The 24,804-nt window shown below is 40.7% G+C and overlaps 1 protein-coding gene across 1 annotated transcript in view; it reads left to right on the forward strand.

Moving 5' to 3' along the window:
- Window positions 1-24,804, forward strand: part of PTPRR (protein tyrosine phosphatase receptor type R) — a 226,823-nt gene that overhangs the window by 71,474 nt on the left and 130,545 nt on the right. The gene's annotated exons all lie outside the window — the stretch shown is intronic.

The following is a 24,804-nucleotide window of genomic DNA, read 5'->3' on the forward strand; positions in this document are numbered from 1 at the left end:
TTTAAGCAGATGCTTACCTGGCTGTGTTTACAGGGGAACAGTCCAAACAAGAAGTGATAGTGAAACATGATGAAAAGTCCAGCTGTGTTTGCCTGACTGCTGCCAGTTGTTTATCTCTTCCTTGTGTGATATCTTACAAAAACAAAGTACTAACATGCCTTCTCTTCCAAAGTTCATCCAAGTAATGTGGACATTGGCTCACTAACATCGCGTTCAGCTTTGTCCAGATTAGATAATATAACAAGGCAAAATATTAAAACCTAAAAATGGGTTTCACAGAATATCTTTAAAGAAAATACAGCACTGAGTAGTGCTTACGTTTTATTCCCCTTCTTAGTTGATCACATCGATGGATGAAACCATACTCAGTCAATTCAGAATTTATTAAAAGTGCAGGCAATAAAAAGGTAAATACAAAGATGAAGATATTTAAAATATTCCATCCAAGAGTTTAAAATATGTTGAACCAAACATTTATAATCTGCTGGTAAAGATAAGCAAGTAAGCTGTATCGATTATGAATGCCTTCATCAGCAAGAAGCAGAAAATTCAATTAACAGAGGCTCCTGCAACAAATAATTTTAACTTCTCACGTGTAAGAAGTCCGTAGATGAGCCATCTCAGTCAGATGCAGTACTTCAACCGTGTTTCACCGCTTGGCTATGCCTTCCTTGGCTTGTGCCTTCTAGCTTTGTGCTTCCCACCTCGTGGCTACAAAGCAGCTGCCACGTCTCTGAGCATCATGTCAGGGTTCAAAGCAGAAGTGAGAAATGTAGGAAAGGGGCCTCTGTGATCCGTCTTCAGCATAGTCAAGTTTTAAGAGAAAACTAGCAGCACGTGGCCAGTTGGTTACTGAATTTTCCCAGGGCGCACAAGATGTAGAGAGAAGGGGGAGAGGGTATAAAAACAAAGAACTGTGTACAGGACCAATAGCACATTTTCCAGGAAGATCCACCCACCACAACTAGACAAAGGGAGGTAAAGGCAACTAGCAAAGGCCTCAGCCCATTTTTTAAAATAACCCAATAGGAGAAAATAAGACCTAGGCAACATATGGGGGAAACGGTTAACCCCATAGTACTCCGCCCAGGAGGAAACGGGGGGGTTGGGGGGGGGGTGGATTCTTGCACACTAAGAATAATAGCCCGTGTTCCCTGCTCCGTGTATGCCTGTTCAACCAGACACCCGCTTTTGCAAGACCACATTAAAAGTCTCATTGTCGGCATACTTCTGTCTCTGAGTCCGTTATTTGAATTCAGAGAGGTGAGCATTTCTCACAAGAACGAGGCAGGGAGCTACTCTCTGGTACCTGTATCTTCTATACGGAAGCCTAAGCACCACGTGACCACACTTACCTGTAAGGAAGGCTGCAGAAATGAGTACTTAGTTTTTCCAACCCCTGTGTGGGAAGCCGCAAAAAAGAAAAAGGGGACTTGGGAATTGCTGTTGTCAGTCTCCCAATAACAGCTCCACATACATCAACCAAGCAAGGCAGAAGCAAATCAGCTGTGTGAGAGGAAAAGGGCAGTTTCTGATTTGGGTTAAGGATACCATGGAAGTAGTACTAGGCTGGGATTTTAAGCATAAATAAGATTTAATAGAGGAGTTGGGGGCTACAGAACAATTCAGAACATAATAAGCAAAGGAAAGACAAGGGGGTATAAAATGACATGGCATGTTGGAGAATGAGCAAATAGTAGTATGGTATATTTAAATATCAGAGAATGTATAAATGTACTGGTAGGGAAGCTGTGTGCTGAGAACTTACAAAAGAATTTTGAGATTCATTTATAGAGGACTTTTATTGTTGTGCTAAATAGCTTACCTTTCAATGGTTTCCCAACCACTGGAATCAAAATCAAACTCCATAGCCTGGCAATTGAGGCTCTGGATAAATAAATGCACCTAGCCTGAATTGCTTGTTCATCCTTTCCTATCACTGTCCCCCATATATATTTCGGTACCTTTGGCCAAACTGGATTTTTTTAACATACACACACCCACAACACACACACACACACACACACACACACACACACACACACAACACCCTCTTTCTATGTACAATGCCTCCTGTTATGGTTCCTGCAGTGTTCTCCCCAAACCTTTCCAAACTGAAGTTCTGTCCATCAAGGCCCTTCCCAGTGGAGGTGGAGTGGAATCATCTCTGATCACATCACCTCTCTTTTGAACTATTATAGTAATTTAAATATAAGTGTCCTTTGTCAGGAAGGGTGAACGGAGACAAACCAAACTCCTACTCCAGATTCAAAGCCTGGAAAGACCAATGACTCGGTCTCAGTTCAAGGTGGCTTTCTTCTTTGAAGACTCCCAAACAGGCAGCCAAGCAGTGCCAGGACATAAATAGGGTTAGGAGGCAAGTGAGTGGACATAGTTCCCCAGTTCTCCCTTGTCCCTCATGAAGTCATATTAGTAATTGGTGGTCCACTCATGCTGTGGGGTATGAAGTCTAGCAAATCTGAGGAGGCCAGAGCCACAGGTTCAATGCCTACACTGGGCTAGGGGATGGGCCACATCAGCAATTCAGGGTCTGTCCATTACCATGTGAAGAATTTTTTGCTTCAGTATAATTACATTCCACTTTCTATTTCTGACCAAGATCTACAGATACAATCTTACCACATATTTTTTCAAATTTTAGAGAGATGTATATACTAGAGGCCCGGTGCATGAAACTTCATGCACTGGAGGGGGGTCCCTCAGCCTGGTCTGCCCCCTCTCACAGTCCGGGAGCCCTCAGGGGTGGGAGGCCACCCGGTGATCAGGGGAAAGTGAGTCCCCATCACACCACTGCTGGCAGCACAAGCCTCAGCCGGCCCTGGTTACCTGAGCCTTGGGTGCCCCTGGGCAGCTGGGCAGCTGGGCAGCTACCATCCAAGGCTTGCCTGCACCTCAGGCTGGCCCTGGGAGGCTTGGGGGCTGAGGAGACTGGGTGACTCCGGAGGCCTTGCTGCACGCCTGCCACCCCAGTGAGGCTGAGGGGACTGGGCGCCACCATCTTGTGGCTGTGGGTGCCACCATCTTTGAGAGTGGGGCAGTCAATTAGCATATTCCCTCCTTATTAGCTGTGGGTGCGCCATCTTTGCAATGGTGTGAGGCTCAATTAGCATATTCCCTCTTTATTAGATAGGATTTTAGACATTGTAATATAATGGTTAACAGCATAGGATCTGGAGTCAGACCACCAGAATTTAAATCTCAACTCAACCACAAGTTATGTGATCTTGAAGTAATGCATCTCAGTTTCCTCATCTATACAATGGGGACAATAAAGGTATCAACCCTCCTTGGTTTGGTGTGAGAATTAAAGCCAGTGCCTCAGATTATTTGATGTTATTTGTCAAATTTAGATCTTTTAGGGGAAAGACTAAATGATTCATGTTTTCCCCTATCATCTTTAAAGCTTGCTATGTGCACAATAAAATTTGAAAAAATAAATGAATTTATTTATAATTGATTTCAGTGTTTCATGGTTCTAGATATAAAAGCAACCAATGACACAGGGCAGCAGTAGAAATGTATAATGAAATGTATCTCAAACAGAAAAGCATTCATTCCATGAAAAGGCAGCCAGCTCCACAACACTGGGGTGGAAACACATATTTTAGAACCACCCTGGAGGACAAAATTATCAAAAGTACTTTAAAAAATCATGGATTTGGACCCAATAATTCTAATTCTATAAATGCTAAGAAAGTGACACAAAGAATGTTATAGGATAAAATGGAAACAACGTAAATTTCCACTGATAAGGGTTAATTAAATTTAAAATATATTATGATAAGGTAAACTAATATTTTAACAGAGAAAACGGCATCATACATTAAGTGAAAACAAAAGGATAACGTTTTAAAGAGTTATAAACCTATTCTAAAACATAAGAAGAAGAATATATAACATCTTGTTTGTATGTTAAAAATAAGCCTGGAGAGAGATACATAAAATATTGCTGGTCACCTTTTAATGAAAATGTGAGTAATCTTCATATTTTTTCTTTATACTTTTTAAAAAATTTCACAGTGACTGAAAAACAAAAGAGTGAACTTCCATTTTGGAAAAGCAATCATCTTGACAGTTCAGCTTTTACAAACACTAGTGCAAAGGCCTGTGGTTCCAGCTTGTTCACACATTCATCAAGGCTGTCCACAGCCTGTCCTGCGTGTGTAGGCAGTGGGGTATTGTGGAATCAGGGTACCAAGAAGCAGACTGGTTCTAATCCCATTTCTGTTGTTAACTTCCTGTGTGGCCTTGGGCAAACTTTCTGCAATTGTAAAGAGCCGTATGGATATTCATATAAATATTGCTCTCCAATGTGGGTAGGTTAAGTGACTAGATCAGGGATCTTCAAATGCTAAAACAAATAGCCCTAGCCAACCTAACTATAAAGAGCATAACAAGAATTAAATACCTATAGCTGTGCATGTCCAACCCCCACCCCCCACACACACACACACACACATGTGTGCGCACACCGCCAAGACTAGAGGGAGGCAAGAAAGACACCAAGGGCACAAAATGTAGGAAGCATTCACTCTCAGGGTCATACAAGTAGACTATCTGATTTTAATGTCATTTCCAATCCCATTTCTAATCCCCCAAACGCAAAATACTTAATTTTAACTCAACCCTGAGTGAGTGCCTCCTTCTAGTTTACACCCTACATGCCTCTTACCTAGTCCCTGGCATGGACATAAGTGTGTGCACACAGGCATGCACAGTTTGGCAGCAGCCAGGAAGAGAGGACAAACAGCTCTCTAGACAGGTTGTCAATGCTATAATGTTTCCTTATTGAATATGTAGAAATGACCTACTTGCATATAGAAAGAAGAAACTGCTCTGCCTTCTGATAGGTGGTTGAGAATAATAGAAAATCGCTCTTTGTTCAGACATTATCTTTTCCTGATTTTACTTCTACATGACTTCATTTGTTTCTTCATGGACATTATTGTCTACTTAGCATCACCTCAGAATTCCACATTAGAGTCCACAGGATCTGGATAGAAAGTTCCTATCCAGTGGTCCAGTGAAATCTTCCCAGTATCTTCTTCCCACAGACTTCAAGCCTCACATATTTGTGGAGCACCTGTTGGACCCTGTCTACTTCAATTGACTGCTTCTTTGTGTTTCCACTTGGATCTAGTATCAAGCTCTGGCATTTGAACTTGATATTGACCTGGCATCCTCCAAGGATGCTTCCTGCAGTTATTGCCCAGCAGTTCCCATTTCTATGATGTGAAGGTGCTACCTCTCCATGCCCAGAGTTGGCCGTTGAACTCCACTAGCCAGAAAGAGGTGCTGTAGGAATTCTGAGGATGAGACAGCAATCAACATGACTGTTGTTTTTGGCACATTCGCCAGCAGCAATTGCTTCAGTAGCAAAACAACATGACCCCAAGTCAAAATCTAAGATATGATATTCCTTTTAAATTTTGGTTTTGAAGACAAAATTAACAGTTTAGGCTGTTAATTTTGGTTTTTACTTTCTGAAGGAATGTAATATAAACCAAATGTATATGCATGATAATTCACCCAAATACTCATTCATTCTCATGAGTTGAAGTAGGTCATTCTGACATATGCAGACCAAAAGTTACATTCATATTGCAATTCCAGGCCTAATGTTTTTTTTAAATAAGGAATTTCTAAGACACCATAATGGAAGACATTTTATTTTGTGCTGAAAACAGTTGCAGTACTTAATTATGATCTCACAGAATCACATATTGAAAGGCTGTATTTCAAAATATAGAGACTAATTATAAAAGTTGTAAGCAAAGAGAAAGGATTCCTGGCATGGAAATCTAAAAACCTGGGTCTAACTGCAGGTGTCCCAGTAGCTGTGTGGCCTCAGATGAGAAGCTATCTTGCTCTGAGTTTGGAAAATCATGTTTAAATTGAGAGAGATAGGAAAACATAAACTGTAATATCCCATTGCTTTAATATGCCTTGTTTCTAAATTATTAACTAACAGATATTTGCAAAAAGTATAACAGTACCTTGGAAGTAATTAGAAATTATTGCCCCATCATTGCCATTAATATACAAAGCCATTTTAACCATTGTATCATATATCTAATTTCCATAACTATACATCAATTAAAATCTCATAAAATATGACTTATACACAGCTCTTCTCAATATAATTTGCTCACCATTGCCTAAACGGAGTAAATGAAGCAGAAGTTTATGAATCATGAAAGGACATCTGTGAAAATATTACTCTTTATTAAGTTGTATTAACAAATTGTGTTTGTAAAGACAGCTGTTTTAAGCTGATGTTGCTTGTATTTATGAGTAATTCAATCATTCTTTTAGTACTATTATTCATTTTAATGAGATCTCCATGTAATCTAATATTTTTTCTTAGCTAACAGATAAGGGAACTAAAAGAGGGTGACAGTTATTTGGGTTGTACAAGTATTGCGTTCACCAATGCGAACAAAAGACAAACTGACTCATGTATGTTTCTGATAAATATTCTCTCAATTTGGTAACCACAATTCAATCTTCTACACCCCCACACCATCTGTTTAAACTTTCTACAAGTACAAGGAGAATGGAGAAGGAAGTGTGCAATCGTAATATATTTGAAAGAACTGTTTGTCTATATATATAGAAAATATACACTGAGTGGCCAGATTATGATGATCTTTGAACACACAATAATCTGGCCACTCAGTGTACTTATGTATAAGGGAAAGCTTGCAAATCTTGATATGTCAAGGGACCAGGAGGTAGTGGCCCCCAGCCTCTGGCTAGTAAGTCCTCTGCTTCTTTCCAACTACCCACAATGCAGTTCTTATACATGGAAAAACCTTATTTTAAAATCCCAACTCTGTGGTCAGTCTACACTGAGTGGCCAGATTATTATGTGTCCAGAGATCATAAAAATCTGGCCACTCATTGTGTGTGTGTGTGTGTGTAAATATATATATATATATATATATATATATATATATATATATATATACACACACACACACACACACACACTAGAGGCCCGGTACACGAAATTCTTGCATGGAGGGGGGTTGTCCCTCAGCCCGGCCTGTACCCTCTCCAATCTGGGACCCCTCGAGGGATGTACGACTGCCCGTTTAGGCCCGATCCCAGTGGGATGGGGCCTAAACGGGCAGTCAGACATCCCTCTCACAATCCAGGACTGCTGGCTCCCAACTGCTTGCCTGCCTGCCTTCCTGATTGCCCCTAACTGCTTCTGCCTGCCAGCCTGATCACCCCCTAACCACTCTGCTGCCAGCCTGTTTGCCCCCAACTTCCCTCCTCTGCCGGCCTGGTCACCCCTAACTACCCTCTCCTGCAGGGTTGATCACCTCCAACTGCCCTCCCTTGCAGGCCTGGTCCTTCTCAACTACCCTCCCTTGCAGGCTGGGTGCCTCCCAACTGCCCTCTCCTGCTGGTCATCTGTGGTGGCCATCTTGTATCCACATGGGGGCAGGATCTTGCCCCTAACTGCCCTCCCCTGCAGGATCCATTGTGTGTTGCAGTGATGATCAATCTGCATATTACTCTTTTATTAGATAGGATAGAGGCCTGGTACAGGGGTGGGAGCCAGCTGGTTTGCCCTGAAGGGTGTCCCTGATCAGGGTGGGGTTCCCTTGGGGCGTGGGGCGGCCTGTGCGAGGGGCCTGTGGTGGTTTGCAGGCGGGCCACGCCCCCTGGCAACCCAAGCGGAGGCTCTGGTATCTGGAATTTATTTTCCTTCTACAATTGAAACTTTGTAGCCTGGAGCAGAGCCAAGCCTGGGCTCCCTCCGAGGCCCGCAGCCATTTGTGTTGGGGTTATAATTGAAACTTTGTTGCCTTAAGCGGGTGGGCCCGGCCAGGGTATGTGGAAAGCTTTGCTTCCCCTGTTGCCGGCGGCAACCCTGGCCTGCTCTCTCAAGCTCCATTCTGCCGCCATTTGTTTGAATTTGTTTACCTTCTATAATTGAAACTTTGTAGCTTGAGTGAAGGCTTAGGCCTGCAACGGCTGGCAGAAAGCTTGGCTTCCTCTGTTACCTAGGAAACCTTGCTCTCTGTGGCTGTAGCCATCTTGGTTTGGGTTAATTTGCATACTCACTCTGATTGGATGGTGGGCGTGGCTTGTGGGCGTGGCTTGTGGGTGTGTCGGAGGTATGGTCAATTTGCATAATTGTCTATTATTATATAGGATTCTTGTTAGGTTTGGGGATTGTGCGTTAGCAAAACAGCCCAACCAAAGCGTGTGTCCACATTCACTACAGTCTTACACTGTGCAATCCAGCAGCATATTTCAACATGGGTGTCATGTTTCCAGGTGCTCACTGTACCTCCAGGTGGACAGGTAACCTGGACTTTAGAGAGATCAGAATTCTCTACACTTTATCATGTCATTGTGACTATTGGCTTCTCTGGAATAATCTGTTACACAGTTTTTTACAAGGAGCTGCTGATTCAAACTACTGGGGGCACGGCCCTGTGGCTCTCTATGATTATGCCCCATGCCCTATGCTGTTGTGTGGCAAAGTGCTTGAGACATGAATTATTCTGGGTGCTGTGAGTTTACGTACCAGGATTTGGACTGAGCTTACGACTTTTTTGTAGGAAGCGGTTATAGGGTTAAGCCTCGGACTGACCTGCTGGCAAAGTTGCAAACAAGTCCCAGCTTGGAGGGCACAGTCCTCTAAGCATAATTAAGCTTGATCTTGTAACTGCTCCCTAGATCTTTCCTGGGTAGCTAGTGGGCTGTGGGAGGGGCAGCAAGTGCTGCCAAAACAAGTACAACAACATTGTAGATTACCTTGTTTGTCCCTGATTATAAATAAAGCCTCAGCTTTGCAGTCTGGATCTGTTCTGTGGCCTCAGCAAGGCACAGAAGATCCACCTAAACCCAGCTTTTTCTCTTTGTCTATCATTTCTCCACCCTTCATCGCCCCTGCTCAGGCTCACTGAACCCTTGGCTGTGCTGGCGCGGCACACTTTTTAACCCAGGAAAATCTTCTCAAAAGTCAGGGGTCTTATAGTCAGAAAATACAGTACTCACTCTCAGCTCCAGCACTGGGACAGCGACTTGCAGGGGATACAGATACCGTATTTTCCGGCTATAAGACCCCCGACTTTTGAGAAGATTTTCCTGGGTTAAAAAGTCGTCTTATACACCAGAAAATACGGTATTTTATGAAAATCCACCTCTTCTTTGAAATGATTTCTACATCAAACACTTGAAGTTTTTTTTTTTTATTTCTCATCAATAAGGATATTTCCTGATATTTATTTCTCAGAAAGAATTGACTTTTTGTTACCAAGCAAAACTTTGATATACATATGAAACATATATATATCCATTTGAACATGTATGTCCATGGTGTGAAAAATCAGTACTATAACATATCTAATGACAAAGAAATAGAAATATCACACCTGGACATTATTTATTGTAAGAAGTACATATAATTTTCTTTCATGGTTCTCAACCTCTTTGAAATATCATTTTGCAATATCTAAAGGTATATATTTCAGAGGGAATAAACATGTGATACTTAGACTGCAATCAGAATCTTTAACTTGTGATTAGAAATTAAGAACAACATACCCAAGCAGTTATAAAATAATGCATGGTGTGGTGTTATGTCTAGGTTTCAGTGCATTTTATTTAATACTAAAGGCCCGGTGCATGAAATTTGTGCACGGGGGGGGAGGGTCCCCTCAGGCCAGCCTGCACCCTTTCCAATCTGGGACTCCTCGAGGGATGTCTGACTGCCCGTTTAGGCCCGATCCTGGTGGACATCCCTCTCACAATCCAGGACTGCTGGCTCCCAACTGCTCGCCTGCCTGCCTTCCTGATTGCCCCTAACTGCTTCTGCCTGCCAGCCTGATCACTCCCTAACCACTCCCCTGCCAGCCTGATTGATGCCTAACTGCTCCCCTGCCAGCGTGTTTGCCCCTAACTGCCCTCCCCTGCAGGCCTGGTCCCCCCCAACTTCCCTCCTCTGCTGGCCTGGTCACCCCTAACTGCCCTCCCCTGCAGGCTTGATTGCCCCCAACTGCCCTCCCTCGCAGGCCTGGTCCCTCCCCTGCTGGCCATCTTGTGTCCACATGGGGGCAGGATCTTTGACCACATGGGGGCAGCCATCTTGTGTGTTGGAGTGATGGTCAATCTGCATATTACTCTTTTATTAGATAAGATAGAGGCCTGGTGCATGGGTGGGGGGCAGCTGGTTTGCCCTGAAGGGTATCCTGGATCAGGGTGGGGGTTCTCTTGGGGTGTGGGGCGGCCTGGGTGAAGGGCCTGTGGTGGTTTGCAGGCTGGCCACGCCCCCTGGCAACCCAAGCAGAGGCCCTGGTATCTGGGATTTATGTATCTTCTAATATTGAAACTTTGTAGCCTGGAGCAGAGCCAAGCCTCCTGCTCGCTCCGTGGCCGGCAGCCATTTCTTTTGGGGTTTGTGTATCTTCTATAATTGAAACTTTGTAGCCTGGAGCGGAGGCCTAGGCCAGCCAGGGCTGCAGAAGCTTTGCTTCCTCCATTGTTGGGGGCAACCCTTGCCTCCTGCTCTTTCCAGCTCAGTGGCTGCTGCCATTTCTGTTTGGATTTGTTTACCTTCTATAACTGAAACTTTGTAGCCTTGAGTGGATGCTTAGGCTGGCAACGGCAGGCAGAAAGCTTGGCTTCCTTTGTTACTGGGGAAACCCAAGCCTCCCTCCTGCTCTCTGTGGCTGTAGCCATCTTGGTTGGGTTTATTTGCATATTTGCTCCTGATTGGCTGGTGGGTGTCGCTGGTGGGCGTGGCTGGTGGGTGTAGCAGAGTTAGGGTCAATGTGCATATTACTCTTTTATTAGGTAGGATAGGTGTATAGAACATACATTTGACAATGTGTATACATATTTAGGGTAAGACATAGACTTACCCTACATGACTAAATGGTAGTAGTTTTATCTATGGGTACACTGGAGTGTTCTTTGAAGGGAAGAGTAATGTGCAATCAGTGTTCAGGGAAACACTTTGGCCTTAGACTCCTCTTCTCTTGATGGAAGGATCAGATGCTCTTAAAAGGGCATTGGGATGAACAAGCCTGAGTAAAGCCTGGGACTGAATATCTATTTCCTAGAGAAAAAGTATAGATGGAAAATACACAGTGTCTAGGAAAGTACCTTAATGTAAGAAGGAACACATTCTCACTTGTTTAGGAGAATATAATGCCACAAAAGCTAAAAGGGAAATGTTTCAAGAAGGAAAGAGTAGTTAACTGTGCCAAACAGTTGCTGAGAATTAAGTATACACAAGTGTCTATTGGACCTGGCAACACAGAGGCCATTGGTAATGATCTTCACAAGATTGGTTTCTTTCAGGTGTTGGGATCTGTGTCTGATGAGAGTGGTTAAAGAGTGACATAGAGGTAAGGATGAGACAGATACTATAAGTAATTTGCTTGAAAATATTTCTTATGATGGGGAACAAAGAAATGTACATTCAATTGAGAGAGACGTGGAATCTATGAAGGTTTAATTTTCAAGATGGCTTATGAATATTTGAAGTTGTAGGAATAATCCGATAGTGAGGAAGGAACTGATGATGCAGAGGACAGAAGAGGAAGAAAAATTTTGAGACTATGTCAGGGAATGGGAGCATAAGTGGAGGGACTTGCCTTTGATAAGAGCAGGAAAGAACTGTGGAGGCAGAGACGGTGCTTTAATAACCATTGTATGCCCAACGTATACAGAGCTTGGTAGATATTAGAAGCTCAATGAATATTTGTGAGTGACCCAAGTAAACATCCACTTCAAGCCCGTGAAACAAAACAAGCAGCAGGCCCAAAGAAAGAGTGAAGAGCAGGCAAGAGCAAAGAAAGGAACAGGAGTTATTCATACTTTTTTCGAGTAATTGCTTATTTCACGTGTTCTTTATGATCCTGATCAGCTTAGTTACATTTTTTTATTCAAACTGCAATGTTTTAAATATGAAGACACAGTCTATTTAGAATTTAGTTAATTTACTTGTTAGTTTGCTTCGTGTCTATTGTGATTCCCTAACAATGTAAATTCTCAATTGGTAGAGAATTCTTCCATGTGTGTTTTTTACCTTGTGCTCTATATTTGTATTTTCCACCATGGTAATTCATTTTCATATCAATGTCAGGAGTCTAATAAATTTGTTTTCATTATTATGTTCAGCACTGATAAAATTAATTATATTAAGCCAAAACACATAATTTACAAATCATATCTCTATTTTGCCTTATAGGAGCAGATTGGCACTTGGTAAGACCTAATTCATAGTCATAGAGTCAGTGTTATTGTTTATAAGCCTAGAAAGCTGTAATGCAAAAAAAAAAAGTCTGTATACTCTGGTGAGATTCACATAAACACACTTTTATTGCGCCTATGTCAGAATGTTCAGGTAAAATGGAAGACAGCTGATCTGTTATTAAAAATCTACTAATTGCATTTTGAACCTATAGGACACAATACAATATTTTGAAGATTTGTTATTTAGCAATTGCCCTCCTCAAAATACATGACAGCTGGCAGCACTCAAAAATTGAACTCCATAAAGAGATCACATCAAATAAGATATATTTGATAACCAAAAATATTTAAGATTTTTTAAAAATATATTTTTATTGATTTCAGAGAGAAAGGGAGAAGGAGAGATAGAAACATCAATGATGAGAGAGAGAGAATCACTGATTGGCTGCCCCCTGCACACCTCCTACTGGGGATCGAGCCCACAACCTGAGCATGTGCCCTTGACCGGAATCGAACCCAAGACTCTTCAGTCTGTAGGCCGACGCTCTATCCACTGAGCCAAACCTGCTACGGCAAGATTTTGGGGGGTTTTTATATATCAAGAATGATGCTACTGATGTTAATAAATCATGAAACTTTGCATTTGGAGTACAGGAAATAATAATTTTTGAGGCTCTGATATTTCTTTAGTTTAATGTAATACTGTAATACACTATGATGAAGTATGAATAATGAATTATGCTATTATATTTTTATCAAATGGTAATATAAAATTGAAAAATAATATACTCAGAAGAATTCTGATGAGTTAATAACAAATGTGAATTTATTCTAACATATCTGATGAATGTATCATTTTATTCTAGAGTTTTTGTGAAATTTTTATCATGAATTGTGAGGAAGACATCAAAGATTGATCTCATCTCCCTTTATTCTGTTCTGAAGCAATTTCAACATCCTCATTATTTGCTTTGAAATCCAAAATCACTTGAACTTTCTTAAGACTCTGAGTGATACTGTATAATAGCCATCATATTTAGAAAAAATTTCAACTTAAGGCATACGACATTTAATTACATTTAATTCAGGAGATGTAACAAAAGAAGGAAGGGTCATTTAAAACTGAGACCTGAATGATGAGAAAAAGTGAGGCAATTGAAAAGTGATAAAGAGAAAAGCATGTTGGAGTATATGGCAACCCCAAAGTCAAAAGAAACCCATATTATTCTAGCCATACCAACGTGGAGATAAGACTAGCATCATAATAGAGATTACTACAATCTCCCTGCACCCACCTCCCCATATACATAGTATTGACCATTACCAGATCTCCAGCCTTCTTCAATTCTTCCACTCTGGTATTTGCCAAGAATTTTTAGAAGACATCCACTTTCTCATCAGCACAAATTTTTTAGTTTTGCAAAACATGCAGGAGAGAAGTCTCCTAGCCTTGCTCCTGGTCTGGCGTAAATTTGCCCCAAAATTGTCACAGCTGTTGGCAGTGTTGATGTCTGCCTGTGTCTGTATTGAGTTTTCCAGGTTTGATGCGAGTGCCATTGATTGCTGAATGGAGGACACTGTTCTCTGACAGCTGTGGAGTCTCCTCATTAAGTACCCAAGTGTCCCTATTAGCCTGATCCCTCCATGGGAAGCTCTGCTATGTATAGCACCAAAGGAAGAGAGTTTCTCTCCTACCTTTCTCTGTCATTTTGTATGTTCCTTGGTTATCTATGTGCCTAAAATTATATTTTGGGTTTTTATTTTTTATTTTTAAAATTTAGGCTTGATTTCCCCAGGGTTCTGGTACAAGTCTAGCCCTGCATCCCTCTTTCCTCCTCTTCCATTTCAGTCGAGTCCATGGTATCAAATCCCTCTTTTGAGACCAAACCTTCATTACTCTTCTTCCTAAGAAGCTCCATAGTCTCTCATGTAAATAGAAACATAGTTACTTCTAACTTGGAGTTCTTCTAGTTATGCCATATTTCCTGAATCCCCAGGTGGACACACCAATATTTCAAGCCCTGGTCATTCTCATATTAGTTCTATATTCCTGGCAGCTGAGCTTCCCAACAAACATCTTTCACAAGTGATTTTTCAATAATGTGATTACATGTGGATTTTAAAAAGGCCATGTTTGATTCCAGAACCTCCATCTGGTGCATATAAGGTGAAATAGAGACAACATATCTGGCTGAACACTCATCTCCCTTCTCCCCTCAAAGACTATAAATTCCAGGTAGTTCAGTAATAAGAAAATATAACCAACTTGTGGTGTATTATAGGAGTTAGTATGTGCACAAATTTCAGTGTTAATTTTTATCTAAATAAGATATGTGATGGAAAAGTTCGCCAAGAGACGAAGCATCATATTCTGCACTAAGCAGAGTGGGTCTAGCCTGTGCTTGCCTCCAGCAGAATAGCCACATGACATAATAGAGCATAATGAATTTACAGGAAGAAGGCCTGGTTAGGAGCCCTGGTTCTGCCACTTATTGGTTGTCACTTTGAATTTTAGTTTCCTTATCTGTGAAATAGATCCAAGAATAGCTGCCAGTTTCATAATGACAAAATAATGAATGGCAACATTTACTTAATGTATGCTAACTTCCAGGCAGCATGTGAAATATCTTAGAAGCTTTATCTTAATCCCCTCAACAACCCTCCAAGGTAGGTACAAAAAGTTGACCTTGAACAAAAAACCTCTGCAGCTTCATTTATAATTGCCCAAATTTGAAAGTAACCAACATATCCTTCAATAAGTGAATGGCTAAATAAATTTTGGTTCATCCAGACAATGGAATATGATTAAATGCTAAAAAGAAATGACCTATTAAGCCACAAAAAGACATGGAAGAAACTTAAATTCATATTATTAAGCAAAAGAAGCCAATCTGGAAAAGCTACATTCTTCGTGATTCCAACTATATAACACCCTGAAAAGGTTAAACAGTAAAAAGATCATTGAAGAATGAATAGATGGAGCACAGTGAATTTTGAGAGAAGTGAAAATATTCTATGATATTATAATGATAGACATATCCTATCTAACAAAAGAGTAATATGCAAATTGACCATCACTCCAACACACAAGATGGCTGCCCCATGTAGACACAAGATGGACGCCACAAGATGGCCAGTAGGGGAGGGCAGTTGGGAGGGACCAGGCCTGCAAGGGAGGGCAGTTGGCAGTGATCAAGCCTGCAGGGGAGGGCAGTTGGGGGTGAAATGACCAGGCCTGTAGGGGAAGTAAAATGACCAGGCATGTAGGGGAAGGCAGTTAGGGGTGATCAGGCCAGCAGGGGAGCAGTTAGGCATCAATAAGGCTGGCAGGGGAGTCGTTAGGGGGTGATCAGACTGGCAGGCAGAAGCAGTTAGGGGCAATCAGGAAGGCCGGCAGGCAAGCAGTTGGGAGCCAGCAGTCCTGGATTGTGAGAGGGATGTCCGACTGCCCGTTTAGGCCCCGGGCAGTCGGACATTCCTCGAGGGGTCCCAGATTGGAGAGGGTGCAGGCTGGGCTGATGGACACACACCCCTGTGCACGAATTTCGTGCACCGGGCCTCTAGTATCATTATATTTATCCAAACCCATAGAATGTACAACCCCAAGAGTAAACCCTAATGTAAACTATGAACTTTAGGTGGTTATAATGTGACAGTATAGATTCATTCATCAATTATAACAAATATACCACTCTGGTTGGAGATATTGATAATGGAGGAGGCTATGCATGTGTGGGGACAAGAGGTATGTGGGAAATCTCTGTACCTTCCACTCAATTTTTCTGTGAACCTAAAATTGTTCTAAAAAATACTGACCTTGATAGAGGTTAAGTAACTAGCCCAAAGTCATCTAGCTATTAAATGGAAGAGCTATACTTCAGACCCAGACCATCTGACTCTGAATTGTTGCACTTAACTGGTGTAGTATACTGAATGGGAGATAATGTTCAAATGTTCATGAGTGGTGTTAACTCTGAAATCACTGCAGTTATTTTTCTCTGAGATATGTGGTTGAAACCAGTCATTTCTCAAGAACAGTAACTGCATTCTCTGTAACTGTCAACTGGTATCATTTTCCTGAGATACACAGTGATTTTATATTTTAAAGATCTATAACATTTTATTCAAAAGCCATTATTCACAATTATTTTAATGTCTTTGTACCACTTTACAGATCTGAACATATTTATATGGTTATAAAGTATACATTATTGCATTATGTATGCCAAGTATACATCTTTGCATTATGTTTATTTCACCTAATATTAAATTATGCAACTGTTTTATTCATTCATTCAAAAGATATATATTGAGCTTCTTCCATAAGCCAAGCATTGTCTTAGACTCTGGATCATTAGTAAGCAAAATAGCCAATATCCCTGCTATCTTGAATAAACCTTCTAGTAGGGAGAAGAGTATATCAATGATGAAAAGTAAATCAGTGTGAGGAGGCAGGAAGTGACAGGAAAGGTGATATTTTAAAATAGTCTGATTAGGGAAGGTGCCTTTGAGAAGACAGTGTTTGAGTAGAGAGACTGAGTGAAAAGAAGATGTGAGCCCCTCAGATGTCTCAGGGAGAGGGTTCCTAACAGTGAGAGAGTAAAAATGAAGGCCCTGAGGGCAGAGGGAGCCTGCTGTATTTGAAGAGCAGCAAGGACCAGAATGGATAGAGTAAAAGAAGGGGAAGAGTGGTAGAAGATGGTGACTAGGGGAATGGGGTGGGGAAGGAAAGTGCTGTTAGGGAGATCAAGTGGGACCTGTGGAGGGTTTTTAGGAGAGTGCTAATGTGATCTAACTTATGGTTTAAAAACTACTCTGGCTTTGTGCAGAAAGTAAACTATAAGAGGCAGAGTGAAAGAAAGGAGAGCAATTAGGAGGCTGTTACCATAGCCCCATGACGGGAGTTAGGGCAGTAATGGTGGAGGTGGTGAGAAGTGCTCTTCTGAATATTGTTCAAGGGTAGAGCTGACCGGATTCACCAGTTGTGGGCATGAGAGAAGGAAAGGAGGCAAAATTTTTCCTGTTTGGTTTTTTTTTCACCTGAGCCACATGGAAGATTGAAATTATAGAGAAGAAAAAAACTGAAGGGGTGGAAGTGGGTAGGATAGGAATCAAGAGTTGAGTGTAGACAAGATCAAATTAGTCATCTAAGTGGAAATGTCAAGCATGCAACTGAATATGCAAGTCTTGAGTTCTGAGAGTGAGGTCCTGATTAATTTGAGACTACAGTTCAGAAAAGTAGAAGAGAAGAGGATTGAGCATGGGCCTCCCTATGAAGAGAGGTCTGGAAGATGAAGAGAAATAAGCATAGTGGCCCATGAGTGGAAAGCAAAACTAAGAAAGCATGGCATCCTGCAAGCTGGGGGAGGGAAGAATATCGGGGAGAGATACCCCTTTCAGTCACCTCCCCTTGATGTACCATAACTTACTTAATTTTTCAACACTGGTGTTCATTTAAGTTGCTTCTGATTTTTAACTATAATGTTGTAAAGAAAATCTTTGCATCTATTTCTTTTTAATTAATTGCTATTTTTCATTAAGATAAATTTCCAGGTGGGAATTACTGGGCCAAAGATCATGAACATTTTTAAGTCTCTTGACAGTACTCCATTGCTTTTTTAAAAATCAATTTACCAGGACACTAGTAATGTATAAATGATTAAGTTATACTGCAGCTTTGCTAGAGTTATAACAAATATCTTGAGGCCATAGTTCATGAAATCTGGGAAGTATTTCCACTACTCTTATTTCCAGACTATTATCTCCTTAAAGACAGAGATCATGTTTAATTACCTTCATTTCCTTCTATTTTTTTCAGAGCACATACTTTACTAACTATAATAATTACAGCAATCATTTATCTGAAATCCCTCTTTATTAAATCACTAGAGGCCCAGTGCATGAATTTCATGTACTGGGAGAGAGGGGGAGGTGTCATTCAGCCCAGCCTGCACCCTCTCCAATCTGGGACCCCTCAGAGGATGTCCTACTGCTGGTTTAGGCCTGATCCACAGGGATCGGACCTAAACTGGCAGTTGGACATCCCTCTCACAATCCAGGAATGCTGGCTCCTAACTGCTCACCTGCCTATTTGCCCCTAACCCGCTTCTGCCTGCCAGCCTGATCACCCCCTGACCACTCCCCTGCCAGCCTGATTGACATCTAATTGCTCCCCTGCCAGCCCAATTGCCCCCAACTGCCCTCCCCTGCCGGCCCGATCTTGTGACAACATGGGGGCGGCCATCTGTGGTGGCCATCTTGTGACAACATGGGGTCAACCATCTTGTGGCAACCATCTTGTGATGATGTGGGAGTGGCCATCTTGTGATGATGTGGGGGCAGCCATCTTGTGACAACATTGGGGTGGCCATCTTGTGGCAGCCATCTTGTGATGACGTGGGAGCGGCCATCTTGTGATGATGTGGGGGTGGCCATCTTGTGACAACGTTGGGGTGACCACCTTGTGTGGGTGTGAGGGTAAATTTGCATATTACCTCTTTATTATATAGGATAATGTTGTGCCTATGCTGTAGTGGGGAGGATCATCAATTATGGCATCAAACCAACTTATATTTGAATCCCAGATTCATTCCTTGGGCTTTGCTTAAAATACTTTCATTTCCCATCAGTAAAAAGATGAATCCTATCTCTGCTTTCTAAATCATGGTGAGGGTTGAAGTATCTGTTAAATCCCTAACACAGAGTAGGAACATTTTGGAGGAAATAGTGGAACTTTTATAACTTTATATTTATCATAAAATACCTTATGAATATATAATTTTTTAAGACAGAAAGAAAAAATCCCTCATGAAACATACCTTGTCTACAGCCCATGTAGTTCTCATCTTACAATTTTGCTAATTACCATGAAAATAAATCCCCATGAATTTCAATTCTAGTAAACTGTCGAAACAGCAAGCACCTTGGGTACCTCTTGGGAACACATAGGCTGCTACAGTAGACCTGGGATCAGCAGTGTCTCTAGAAATAGTACCAGGCAGTTACCCCCAGGTGACTAAATGAGGCTTGTCTCAGCGCTCCAGCTTAGAAAGCTTTATGATTAGCCCGGCTTGCTATGGTGAGGAAATAATACAAAGGACAGTACAAATGGAAGTCAAACTGATCACAACATCCTGTCAATTTCCAAACAGGTAAGAGAAAATCTTTTATGACATAAACAGTGCGAGGTTAGGAGGCTGATGTCTGCATCTGTTCATGTGCGCATATAAAGTAAGTCAGCAGAGAATAGTCGCGATATCTAGGGAAATAGCCTCCAAGTATGAAGTTAAAAGAAAACGCCATGCAATTAATTCAAAATCTCTAAACCGTAAAGAGCCTACTAGAAGTTTCTTGTAAAATTTATATCCATCCTTAGGAGAATAGAATTACAAATATATCCACTTGGACAGAACTGAAAATTTTCATAAAACATAGTGGGTGGAGTAGTTATCTTCTTTGTTTTGTTTGATCTACTTCCTGTACTGACATTAGGGAAAAAGATGGCCACTTGCATTTGTGATAACTAGGAAGGGAAAGGAGAGGTTACGGAGGACTAAGTCACTCAACCTAGACATTATTTTGATGACAGCATCATGGGGACCCTGCCTTTGCATTCAGATTTCATTAAAAGACTAGTGAGTATCTTCCATTGTAATCGGATGTGGGGGACCATGAATGAAAGTTGGGGACATGAGACATCCCTGAACTAATTCCCAGCCAGGGACTTCAGCTTTGTTGTTTTCCACCAGTAAACCAAGAACCTTCTTATTGAAGCTTGCTGTCCTCATAAGCATTGGGGCTCTCATTAAGAATTATGTATGAATTCATTAGTTAATTTGTATGGAAAGTGCTACCCTCGGGTGAAAACCCTCACAAAATGTTTAGTTCACTTAAGTTTGTTTCAAAAAATATGTATTGGTTTCCCTCTGTGTTCTAGGCATTGTGTGAAGTCATGGGCAATACAAAGATTAAAAATAGTAAGTTAGTTTGTGTGTTAAAAATAATATCATGGTTCTGGTGTTGGTACAAAGTTAAAGGTAATTCTGATTTTATCTGTGGTTGCAGATGATGAATAACAATGTCATTATAAAAGAGTGCATCTGGTGTTTTCATCCATCTTAATAATAAAATTGGGTTAACTTCCTGTCTGATTCAATATTGCAGAAAACAGTAATCAAGATGGCCCAAATATATCATTTGATTCAAGAAGTCAATCTCTATTTGCCATAAAATATAGGGCTGTCAGATATTTTTTTTTAGCATGTTTGTAGTGTGAAACATAAGCAAACAATAATCCCAAATGATACCTTGGCAGTAATTTCAAAGTGGGATTTTAGGGTTTAACAGCAAAATTTTAGACTAAAGTGAAATGAAAGTTTTCAGTGATGTTCTTTTCATGCCCAGTGGGTATATCCTTTGTAATAGGAAGAGTCTTAAGAAAGAGGTGGCTAGTCAATTTTGTTCACCCAAATATCTTTTGTACAGCTTCCACAACCTTACATTTATTTGTTTAAATTGGGAGTGTGAATTACTAATTTGACAATTGATGCTGGATTATGTTGTACGAAATTAGCCATTCTATAGTGAGCTGTAACAGGAGGAATTAGCTATATATAGTCTCCTTTGTTTTTCTGATCAATCCATGTACTTCTATTTAACAATCTAATAATTAGATCAGAGATCTAGCAATCCTAATACCATGGCACCAGTCATGATCAAAGAAAAGCAAGAGTTTACTGGGAGGGTGGGGAAGTAATAACAGGATGGAATTGGCACAGTCACGCTGTGCATTAAAGCTATGCTGCAGACAACATTACTCAGAGTCTTTTTAGGAAATGAGATGGTTCTCGGGGTGCTAATCACTAAAATAGCACATTGTGGAAAACTGTATGCTTATTATTTTGCCATCTCCTTCTGCAGATGAATAAAACCACAAGAACATTGACAAAGACTTAGTCCACATTCTGTCTTTATTCCCTTTTAATTACGCAGAAAATTGTTAATTCCCACTACGATAGAAAAGTCAAGATTCCCAAGAAGAGAAGTTGAAAGGACACTAAATCATAGAGTTTTTATTTTCACCTCAAAAACACATGCCAATAGACTCATTTCATTTTATCATGTTTCTTGGAGAACTGGGCAGTTCACCAGAAGAGTGGAACGCAGAATCCTATTACAGCCATCGAAGTGAAACATAGTCTACTTCATGGAGAGAATCAAAATAAACTAAATTTATAACATCCTTTCGTGGAGCGTTAGACTCCAAACCACCCTTGTGATGGACTGCTTCAGAGCCTTTGGTCTCCCTGCCGCCCCACAGCTCAGGTGTTTGCATGTAGAGTTGAAATTCCCGAAAGAATATATTCCTGTTGATTGAATATAAGTACATAAAACTGAAAGGGAGCCATCTCCTTCTTTTATCCACATCTGGGGCCTGTGAGGATGGTTAATTTCTTCATTTTTTAAGTGAAATTTACATATTGATGGCTTGGGACAATATTCGTTTCTGACCAGAAAGCAAAGTGCTTGGGGAGTTGAAGGGTTATGACTTTACCCTTGGACATCTATTTCCAAGCCTCCCTAAATGCCACTGAGGTTAGTTTGGTTGCAATTCTTACTGGATAGGCAGTCAGATGTCTCCTTTGTCCTTTCAGGAAAGCTGCATGAATGGAGTGGTTAGGGCTCTGATGATTAGAGTTTGTTATCTTGATCAGGCTGGATGGAAAAACCTGAATTTGTCTGACCTCATTTTTCAGGCCGCATTCGCCCAAGCGTTGGGCTGTGTGCATGCAGGGTTTCTGCCTGGCCCCAATTCCTGCCTTTTTAAACTCAGGCTTTGGGCTGCTGTGTTCTGCCTCCGGCATGAAAAATGCTGGAGGAAAGGGAGGGGGAGGAATAATTGATGGGAGACTGACAGACAACACAGGAAAAAGAATAACAGGGAAGAAATAACAGTACAAGGCAGAAAACATAATCAGGGGAGATGAATGTGGAAATTTCTGTTGACTTGAACATATAATAAGGAGACTTGGAAACTCTGTGAAAAGCAAGTAACTTGCTATTATATTTGTTTACTGTACCCAGGATAATATCTGTTTGTGGTTGAAACATGATTTTTTTTTTCCTCCTGTCTCTGAAAAACTTTTATTAAACCTCTACTTTCTTCTACTTTATCCATAGGCATGTTTGTTTTATAAAAACAAATGTTTTTACAGGTATACATGGACACAAAAGCACATAGTATAAGAATGGTAGCATCATAACAGTATATAGAGTGTTATTTTATAACTTATGGAAGCCTCATCTCCTCCAGTGATTTTGTATCCAGAAAAGTCAAGAACTTCACCATCCCATGATCCTAATGAGGGGGCTTAGTTCAAATTACATAGAATTTAAAGTGTATAAAAATTCTTTATTTAATTGCTAAATATTAGGAGTCTTAAAAGACAAAAGAGGCAGTGTTTTACAAAAAAAAAATGTTATTAGGGGATATGAAAGGGAATGCTAATTAAGAGGTAACATTAAAATAGAGATGAGAAATTAATGAAATGAAGAAAACTAGGTTATAACAAGTTTTTTAAATGAGTAGGCTCTAACTCACTAAATTTAACTCTGATTCAATCTTAATATTTAGCTTGTAGTCATAGAAGGAAAAAAGTAAAAGACAATGAATATGAATTTAATTCAATATCTAAAGAGTCCTCTGTAGTGTTTGAGATTTGGATTCACCCAGCCGTGGTGTGAAGGGCACGGCAGGGAGTAAATGGCAGCAGAGGCTCTGAAATCAAAGAACATGTTTAAAATGTGTCATTTTGATCTTAAGCCTCAAATGTATATTCTCTCCAAAAAGTATATCACTTCAGCAAAACCAGATTGTTCTAGGCATTGCTTTTTTCACTGACCTAGATTTCCTGATTGGCTTTGGGCTGAAACTCCTTGATAGGTGTAACAATCAGTGAGAGTAAACACTGGAGGCTCAATCAGGCCACTCTTTTAGCGTCTCCATGTTATTACCGTTCTAGCAAATAAGTAAAAGGGCCTTCATTTCATCAACAAAATAGCTACTCAGTCTCCCTTGGTACTGAACATACAGAGAAGTAGGTCATTTAATTAATTGTTTTTGACATTGATATAGAGTGAATTCACATCTATAAGCAAAGTTTAGGGAGGACTTTTTATCTCCCCGTTTGAGCAGTTTTATGTCTAATAAGTCATGTGATCCTCAGAAGCCCCATGAAAGTGACGCAGTTATCATCCCCATTGGACAAATGAAGAAACTGAGGCTCAGAGAGAGTTAATCATTTGACCAAATCCACTCAGCCCAGGATTAAACCCAAGTCTTTCTTACTCACTAACCCAGGCTCTTCACTATTACATTATAATATGGCAAAGTTTTCTTACTTGATATTTGCTTACCTACTTGCAACTTCCAAACACACAAACACAATTATTTTATGTTTTATTCGGTTTCCCTAGCAGTTAGAAAACAGAGCTGGCAAAAACTTTTAAATGTGTGAGTTCAAAATAAATAAATAAATGTGTGAGTTCATAATTAATAAAGCTCCTGAAAATCTATCTCCCCTATCCACAAGGTCGTACCTTTCCAAGCAAGAAATTTAGATAACTTTTCCTAATCACTACCAATATTCATTCAGCTTCCATATGAGTTATTTTAATTGATTGGCTGATCAATTGGTTTAGTGGTTCATACCCACAACAGAGCAAGGATATGAAATAACTCATGAAGTTGCAAATGTTTTCAAAATGTCTCCAAACATTATTCTGACCAAAATTCTAATATTGTTATTGTATGTGTTAAAAGGGATAGCTTATAAAAGTGAAGGGGTCTTAAGAAGAAAGATTGGCATCTGGAGTGCAACTGTTGTATTATAAAGGTCAAAATTCTTGCTCCGTTTTTCTCTCTATTTACCATCTTATCTTCTTTTGTTCTCAGTAAAAATTAGACTTGGTGTTCTTCATTATGCACTCACTTCTTAACTCCCTAAAAGCCTCACTATACACAATGACATGCTAATTTTAGTTTATGAATATCAATTGTGCTAACCCTTACAAACTCATTAAATAACCCATCAGCAGTAAAAGAAAGGCTATGGAATTGTACATCATGGGCCCATATTGGTATCAAAGGAACTTGCACTTTCAAGTGAGGTCCGAGGACTCAGTCTCCCAATGGACTGAGGGCCACATTTTGAGAATTACTACTCGAAGGCCACCAATTATTTCTCATAGACACATCCAACAGCCTTTTCTTGGTCTGCATTTTTCTTAACCTTCAGCAGCATCTGGCAATGTTGGCAAACCTCTTCTGACAATTATACTCCTGACTTCCATACAACCGCATACCTTGATTCTCCTCTGACCCTTCTACCTCTGTAGATAGTCACGCCAAAATCAAGGCCAACTAACAAGAAAAGTTTTCAGCCTTTTTGCCTGTTGAGCTGGAATGAGGGGAGTGTGATGTCTGGCTTTGTGGTGGCCTGTGCTGGTGTTTGAGCAAGCCAAGAAGTAGCACCCCACTCCTCCCTGCCTGGAGAGACT

Source organism: Eptesicus fuscus, chromosome 7 (genome assembly GCF_027574615.1).
Source record: "Eptesicus fuscus isolate TK198812 chromosome 7, DD_ASM_mEF_20220401, whole genome shotgun sequence".
NCBI classification, from domain to species: Eukaryota; Metazoa; Chordata; class Mammalia; order Chiroptera; family Vespertilionidae; genus Eptesicus; species Eptesicus fuscus.